Source organism: Myotis daubentonii, chromosome 8 (genome assembly GCF_963259705.1).
Source record: "Myotis daubentonii chromosome 8, mMyoDau2.1, whole genome shotgun sequence".
NCBI classification, from domain to species: domain Eukaryota; kingdom Metazoa; phylum Chordata; class Mammalia; order Chiroptera; family Vespertilionidae; genus Myotis; species Myotis daubentonii.
Window position 1 is genome coordinate 83205411 of NC_081847.1, and position 9429 is coordinate 83214839.

Here is a 9429-nt window from a genome sequence, read left to right on the forward strand (position 1 = left end):
GGAAGAGGGCATAGAGGGGATAAATGGTGATGAAAAAAATAAAACCAGTGGTAGACAAATGGGTAATTGAACACATGGTGTTAAATCCATAGTCACACCTTATATCAGGAGAGTTACAAAGGATCAGAGATTTAAATATTTTTAAAAGTACAGGAAATCATGGAGGAGTTTTAATGTTTTGACTTTTAAATAATCATAGAGTCAGAAACATGACAAAAACCCAGGAACCATAAATGAAATTTTTGAAATATTTAAAATTCCTGCATGGCAGAATCTTTCATGGATATGACAAATGTGCAGGGAAGAAGGAAGAGAATTTTTCACTGTGTACCTTTTTGTATTTTTAAACATTCCATACCATGTGATTAGGAAGCAATTAGTTTTTTGAAAATTATCTAAATGACCTTCAAAATTTAGCCGGTTTGGCTCAGTGGATAGAGCATTGGCCTGTGGACTGAAGGGTCCTGGGTTCAATTCTGATCAAGAGCACATGCCCGGTTGTGGGCTCAATTCCCAATAGGGGGCGTGCAGGAGGCAGCTGATTAATGATTCTCATCATTGATGTTTCTATCTCTCCCTTTCCCTTCTCTCTGGAATCAACAACAACAACAACAAATATATATATATATATATATATATATATATATATATATATATATATATATTTAAAAATTTCTTTTCCACAAATATGTGGCTAAATATAATACTAAAAAATTGCATTTTCATTTTTTGAAACTGTCCATATTCTTTAGCCATCTAGGTATCATGGTTTGGTCTTTTAATTTATAGGAGTTCCTTAGATAATAGCTAAATTAATCTTTTAGTCTACCGGACTGCCGGGAACCAATTGCAGCATGTCATAATTTCAAGAGTTTCATCAAAAGGTTGATGAAACTTGGGGACTCAACAGGGTTGAATCACACATGTAGTCACCTGTTGGGAATGGCTAAAGGCATTTCCCCAAACCTGAATAGGAAACTGATTGTGGCTGCCAGACAGTTAAAGGACATCTTAATCTACATATTATTGCCTCCTACTGGCCAAACACCTGAACAGCCGTAGGCTATTCCCCCATTCTGACAATGGACTCTGTACCCTTTGATACCTTACCCATTGAAGTGTATTATCTCCACCTTGCCTTAGGACAAATTGTGTTAATAAAAGCAAGGGTCCTAGACAAGGAGGGACTCTTCAGTTCCTTTAGCTGAAGGTCCTCTGACCCCCAATGCCTTTCAAAATTATATCTCATCTCTGGACTCTTTATTAGTCTCTGGATTTCTATGTCATCTACGCACAGCCCCTTTTCCAGATTCCTGAACCCTTCTTGATGCTGGGACATAAATCCCAACACCAGACTGTATTCAGGATCCCAAACTTTCTTCTAGGCCCATTTGTGCCCTTCCTTGTCAAACCACTTCTAGCAAGAACTGTATAACCAGGTAATATGTAGTGAAGACTGAATTACCTTCTGGGGGAAACTAAGTAATTTCTGGCCAGACATTTCATATATGCAAATTAAGTTCCGTAGGGTTCAAAGATTCAAACACAACAGATGAAATAATAAGTATATTAGAAAAGCCACTGGGAGAATTTTGAATCTTAAAGAAGTGGCATTATGAGTAATAGGTATGTTTAAGTAATATACTGTAGGTCTAAAAGGCTTCAGAAATAAGACAAATAAAACCAAACAAACAAATAAAACTGGAAAAGGGAGAACCAAGATGGCATAAGGTATAAACCTGTACGTGCTGCCCCCACAACCACATGAAAATTATAACTAAAAGACAAAACAACTATCATCCAGAACCATGGGAAAGCTGGCCTAGTGGAAGTTCTACAACTAGAAGGAAAGAAAAAAGCACATTGAGACTGGGTAGGAGGTGCAGAGGCACCAAGAGCAGAGGTACAGAGGCGCACTCAAATGCGAGCTGCAACTGGGTGTGCAGTTTTTTTTTTGCAATCAGAAGCGGATACAAGCTCCCGAATGCACTGAACTCGTTTAAGGTGAGACTCTGGGGACCCAGACTCCTACGGGGAGAAACTGGACTGTCTTGCAGCGGGTTGGAAAGAGAGGGTGGCTTTCTCACAGAGCTGCTCGCAGGGATCATTGTTACTGTGGGGGAGCGGGATTCGGGGATGCAGAGACACAGAGATGCGAGGAGTCGTGGAGGCAGCTGATGACAGCCATTGCTGTTTGCTCCGCCCTGGTGATTCTCTGAGACCCCGCCCCACTCAAGTTACATCCCCACTCAAGCTGTGCGCAGCAGGGCAAAGGAACCGCCTGCCCTTTTGCAGCCTAACCTAACAAACTGCAGCTGGGTCAGAGAGCTCCAAAACTTACAAACTCCAAACAAAGAGGAGGAATCTGCTGATATCGCTGTAGCTCCTGCTGGGTGGACCCACACAGTGGTTGACTTGGAGACCCAGGAGCCAGGGTACCCAGTGGTCAGATACCAGATTTCAACTCCTCATATCCATAAGGGACACACTCAAGAGGCAGACTCAGTGAGCACCAAAGCCCCACTGAAGCAAATTCTACTCCAAAAGGGTGTCTCCAGCACAGCAGTTCTTCCACTATAGACACAGCGGGTCCTCGCAGTCAGCCAAAATGTGGAGACAAAGAAACATGTCACAAATGAAAGAAATGGAGGAAAGCAAACTAATGGAGGACATAGAGTTCAAAACCACAGTTATAAGGTTACTCAAGAATCTTCTACAAACCTCCAAGGAACTTAGTGAGACCTTCAAAAATCTTAATAAAAATGCCAAAAAAAAAAAATGGAAAAGCACCAGTCAGAAATTAAGCATACACTGACTGAAATTAAGAATAATATACGGAACCAAGATGGCGGCATAGGTTAACGCCGGAGATTGCTGCTTTGAACAACTACTTCAAAAGTGAAACTAGAGCACGGAGCGGACATCACCCAGAACCACAGGAACGCTGGCTGAGTGGAAGTCCTACAACTAGGAGGAAAGAGAAACGCATGCCGACACTCAGAGGAGGCGCAGTGCTGAAGTCAAATTCTGAGGTGCGGAGTGCGTGGAGCGGGCTGGCGGCGGAGGGCGCGGTTGTTGTTTTCAATCGGGAGGGAGTCGCAGACTCTGAGCTCCAGATACAGGCGAGTCTTTAGGGACCCAGGCTCAAACGGGAGAGGCGGACTGTCTGGCTTCGGTCAGAGCGAGTGCAGCTTTCTCTCCGAGCCTTGCAGCGGGTGCTGGGACTCAGAGAGGCAGAGCCCCTGGGGACAGGACAGAGAGCTGCCATAACTGCTCTCTCCGGCCCACCCTGTTGATCCTGTGCGACCCACCCCGCCCAAGCCCTGCACAGAGGCCTTTGCCGGATAGCCTCAGGCAAAGGCTAGATTAGCACCTCCCTAGAGGACAGAAGTTCTCTCACTGCTGACACAGCTGATTCTCATAGCCACTTGGCCTGGAGGTCAAACCCTCCCTGGAATTAGCTACAACAATCAAGATTTATCTATAAGACTGCGAACAAAGACCACTAGGGGGTGCACCAAGGAAGCATAACAAAATGCGGAGACAAAGAAACAGGACAAAATTGTCAATGGAAGAAATAGAGTTCAGAACCACACTTTTAAGGTCTCTCAAGAACTGTTTAGAAGCTGCCGATAGACTTAATGAGATCTACACGAAAACTAATAAGACCCTCGATCTTATATTGGGGAACCAACTAGAAATTAAGCACACACGGTCTGAAATAACGAATATTAAACAGACGCCCGACAGCAGACCAGAGGAGCGCAAGAATCAAGTCAATGATTTGAATTGCGAGGAAGCAAAAAACATCCAACGGGAAAAGCAAAATGAATCCAAAGAGGACCACACCAAGACACATCATAATTAAAATGCCAAGAGCAAAAGATAAAGAGAGAATCTTAAAAACAGCAAGAGAAAGTAACTCAGTTACCTACAAGGGAATACCCATACGACTGTCAGCTGATTTCTCAACAGAAACTTTGCAGGCCAGAAGGGAGTGGCAAGAAATATTCAAAGTGATGAATACCAAGAAACTACAACCAAGATTACTTTATCCAGCAAAGCTATCATTCAGAATTGAAGGTCAGATAAAGAGCTTCACAGATAAGGAAAAGCTAAAGGAGTTCATCACCACCAAACCAGGATTATATGAAATGCTGAAAGGTATCCTTTAAGAAGAGGAAGAGGAAGAAAAAGGTAAAGATACAAATTATGAACAACAAATATGCATCTATCAACAAGTGAATCTAAGAATCAAGTGAATAAATAATCTGATGAACAGAATGAACTGTTGATTATAATAGAATCAGGGACATAGAAAGGGAATGGACTGACTATTCTTGGGGGGGAAAAGGGTGTGGGAGATGTGGGAAGAGACTGGACAAAAATTGTGCACCTATGGATGAGGACAGTGGGTGGGGAGTGAGGGCAGAGGGTGGGGCGGGAACTGGGAGGAAGGGAGTTATGGGGGTAAAAAAAAAAAGGAACAAATGTAATAATCTGAACAATAAAGATTTAATTAAAAAAAAAAAAAAGAATAATATACAGAGATCCAACAGCAGACTAGAGGATCCCAAGAATCAAGTCAAAGATTTGAAATACGAGAAAGCAAAAAACACCCATCCTGAAAAGAAAAAAGAAAAAAGAATCCAAGAATATGAAGATAGTGTAAGGAGCCTCTGGGACAATTTCAAATGTACCAACATCCAAATTATGGAGGTGCCAGAAGAGAGAGAGCAAGATACTGAAAGCCTATAAGAAGAAATCATGACAGAAAACTTCCCTTACCTGATGAAAGAAATAGAATTATAAGTCCAGGAAGCAAAGAGAACCCCAAATAAGAGGAATCCAAAGAGGACCACACCAAGACACATCATAATTAAAATGCCAAGGGCTAAAGACAAAGAGAGAATCTTAAAAGCAGAAAGAGAAAAACAGTTAATTACCTACAAGGGAGAACCCATATGACTGTCAGCTGATTTCTCAACAGAAACCATGCAGGCCAGAAGGGAGTGGCAAGAAATATTCAAAGTGATGAATAGCAAGAACCTACAATCAAGATTACTCTACCCAGCAAAGCTATCCTGTAGAATTGAAGGTCAGATAAAGAGCTTCACAGATAAGAAAAAGCTAAAGGAGTTCATCACCACCAAACCAGGATTATATGAAATGCTGAAGGATATTCTTTAAGAAGAGGAAGAAGAAGAAAAAGATAAAGATAAAAATTATGAACAACAAAGTGACAACAAATAAATATCTATCAACAAGTGAATCTAAAAAGTCAGAATAAACTAGTGAATATAATATAAGCAGGGGCATAGAAAGGGGGTGGACTGACAATTCTCGGGGGGAGGGGGTGTGAGGGGTGTGGGAAGAGATTGGACAAAAATCTTACACCTATGGATGAGGACAGTGGCGGGGGGGTAAGGGCATGGGGTGGGGTGAGAACCAGGTGGAGGGGAGCTATGGGGGGAAAAAAGAGGAACATCTGTAATAATCTGAACAATAAATATTTATTTAAATAAATAAATAAAATAAAAAAGCAATGCACATACCTTAATTTAAAATTAAAAAAAAACCTACAAGTACTTTGCATAAAAATAAGACATCAAATTTAAGGACAGGGGGTCCACAGAGCAGGGTTAGTTTAATTGCTACTGGTTTTCACAAGATAAAATGGGCAGAGTGTTTCTTGCCCTTACCTGGTTTTGATCACAGAATTTTTTTCTTCCCAGCCCATTGAGACAAATTGGCAACCAATTTTCACTCAGCATTCCGCTTTCTCTATCCAATGCCATTTATGACTCAGCACATTCCTCATGGGGGGAAGACCCTGCTCAGCTCCTAGAGTTTCCCTTCTCTTTGGAATTTTTGATCCTCAAAGTCTAGCTGCCTGGCAGTTCTCTGATGCCTTCAAACAATTTTCTTTTTTCTTTTTTCTAGCTTTTCTAGTTGTTATCAGCAAAAGGATTAATGCACCACATGCATTAATTATCACTTTAGTTTACATCCTTTCATAGGAAGCAAATGTCATTTAACAACCATGCTATCAATCAGACAACTATATAACAAAAGCCTAAGCGACCATTACGGTGGAATGACCATAATGACCAGTTGCTATGGTGCACACTGACCACCAGTTGGCAGACACTCAATGCAGGCACTGCCCCCTGGTGATCAGAGCGCTCCCACAGGGGGAGCATCAATCAGCCAGAAGCCGGGCTCATCGGGCCTAAGCTGGCAGGCAGATATCCCCCAAGGGGTCCTGGACTATGAGAGGGCCCCTCCAGTGCACGAATTTTGTATGGCATTCTGCTCAAAAGAACAGCTTGTTGTGTACCTGAGTTGAGTGGAAATTCTTCCACTAATGGGGCTTTACCTTTAAGCATGGGTTCAGATTTATTTTATTTATCATGTCAAGTAAGCCTTTCTGTTCTGATTTTATTGAGTTTTTTTAAACTAATAAATAATAGATGGTGAATTTTTCAAATGCCTTTTCGGCATCTATGAAGATGCAGCAAAATAAGATAAAAATGGATGAGGTTGTGGTTGCTCCCTCTGAGGCATGCCTGCAGTTCATCCATTGATTCAATACATATTTCTGAGCATTTACTGTGTGCCAGACACTCTGCTGAGCACTAGGATAGACAACGCCAGGCCCAAAGTGAGGTGATTCCCAGCCCTCATGAAGTTTATAGCCAGAAAGATCCAGATCCAATTAACTATCTAAAGTCTGTTTTTTGTGTGTGCCAACAAACACAGAAAAGAGGTATTACCTCCCACTCCCCCACCCTAATCCCAAACAAACTCAGTAACCTGATCCAGCAACTCATTCCTGTGACACCAAATCACTTAACCTGGGTCTTGTTTGAAGGGCATGGGGCATTTACATATATAATTTTAGCCACCAGAGGGCAGTCATATTTTAAAAATACTTTCAAAGGGGAAGAAAAAGGGCAAATCCAGTTTGTGAAAGGCTATACCTGGGGTTCTAGAGCCAGAGTGAAATCACATGGTGGGATTCACCCCAACAGGGGGTGAACACCAGCCAAGCTCTCCTACTGCAGGCCTGGCTGCTGCACCAATTCATCACGAGGGTCTGGTACCTGGAGTGGAGGAGGATGTGATGAAACTTGACCAGACCATAATGAAATAGAGCAGAGGGTCTCCCAAACCAAACACTTCAGAGGAAGTGAGCTGCCCAGGAACCACCTTCCAGTTCTCTCTGAAGAGAGTTGGAGCACATGCATTGTGTACTGCCTCCTCCATTCAACAACCAGCTCTGTATTGGGCAGCAGGCAGGCTTGTTCTGGCTACAAAGTGAGGTCTCGCTTGCACAACATTCTGAGGAAGCAGTAAGGACAGCCCAAGCCAAACAGTATCCAGTCAGGCTGCCCCTTCCCACTGAGAGGCCACCCAAGACTCCAGCTTCTCTAGATGCAGCGTGCAGCCCTGACCCGTGAGGTCCGGCCAGCATAGGTGTGCTTCCAGGGGCCCCAGCCCGTTTCGCTGCTCTCCCTGGCCTAGGATGAGGGATGTATATCCAGCTTTTATTTTGTTATTATTTATTTATTTATTTATTTGTGCTTGTCCAGAGTGTTTGTCAAAGCCCCACATTCCCTCCCCTATCTGGCTGGGGGCTGAACAGCTTTGGGAACCCGTCAACAAGACTCTCAGGTTCTTTCATGCCCCAGCCTCCCCCAACCCCTCATCAATGACTGCAGAGCTCACATCAATGTGAAGAAGGAAAGGGGAAGAAAATAGTTAACATCTCAAAAACATTCTCCTTCTGGTAGCTTGTGAGAATGCATAAGACTTAGGCCAAGTCTGGCACAGGGCAAGAACTCAATAAGTGGTAGGTACACATCCACATCCCTTCCTGGAATTTCTGAAGCCCCCAGAGTTCTAAAAAGCCAAAAGTCTTCCATAATTTATTTGGCAAAACCTAATCTGACCTGAATTCATTTGGTGGCAAAACCTCACCTCGCACCGAAGGGTCTCGGATTCAATTCCCAGTCAAGGGTATATACCTGGGTTGCAGATTCGATCCCTGGCCCTCTTTGGGGCATGTGCGGGAGGCAACCAATCAATGTGTCTCTCTCGCATCGATGTTTCTCTCTGTCTCTGTCTCTCCCTCCCTTCTACTCTCTCTAAAAATTAATGGAAAAAATATCCTTGAGTGAGGATTAACAACAACAAAAATCTGGAACATTCTGAATTCTGAAATGATTGGTCCCTGGGACCTATTTCTATGTGAAATCTAGGTTCCATATCTTATCTCTGCTACTATCTAGCTGTATGACATTAATGTGATGGACAGACCCTTTGGTGGCCCTAGGATTCATGCATTATTCATCCCTTGGAACGTGAGTGAGACCTGTGACTTGCTTCTAACAGAATATGACAGAGGTGAAGAGATATTGAAGATGTAAGATCTCAACTCAATTGTTTTATTTTATTTACTTAATGGGGTATTGTCCTGGGTAGACACACCAAGGAAAAGCTTTTAAAGGGGGAATAGGCCCTCTCTAAGGTCAGAGACTCCCAGTTGTTGGCACTGAATAAGTGCCATGCTGTGAGAGGGCTGTGGAGAGAGCTATTTGGCAAGGAACTGTGGGTAGCCTCAAGTTGCTGAGGGCATCCAGCTGACCACCAGCAAGAAAATGGGGCCCTCAGTCCTGCAACTGTGAGAAGATGAATTCTGCCAATACGTGAGGAAGATTGGAAGAAGACCTTTCCCCGCTTGAGCCTCTGATGAGATGGCAGCCCCAGCAGATACCTGGACTTCAGCCTACCGAAACCCTGGAGAAGGGAACCCAGCTAAGCCAGGCTCAGACTCCTGACCCATAGAAACTGAGCTAATAAGTGTGTGTTGTTTTAACCCACTAGACTAGGGTCATCAGTTATACAGTGTAGAGAACTAGTACATTACAGACACCCCTCACCCTCCCTGGGCTCCAGTTGCTCATCTGTAAATTGGGGAGAAGGCTGAACTAGGTCGCACCAAGGAGTCTAACTTTTGGAGACTGGATGATGCAGATGCTGGGCTTTCTGGTGTTGGGAGAAGGGAGAATGGTCCTGTAGGGAGTGAATAGAGGTGGGGCTGGGGGTTGGGGTGCCAAGACGGTGTGCTATTGAGGCAGATGGTGCACAGTCAGAGAAAAGTGCAGACACTGGGGACTCACCCTGCGTTCCCACTGACCCATCTGCCAGGCTGGATGCTGACCACAACTGGCACCGCTCCTGGCTGCAGAGACAATCAGCTTCCCAGAGCAGGAAAAACAAGCGTCCTCTTTCCCTGCTCTGTAAGGGAAACTGTAAGAGAAGCTCCATCACGCTTGGCACCCGCCCCCATGTCTGCCAGTTTAGGAGGGGCACAGGGCCTATTCTCAGCAGTCTTCATCTTGAGACACCTGAAGCTGGTGACCA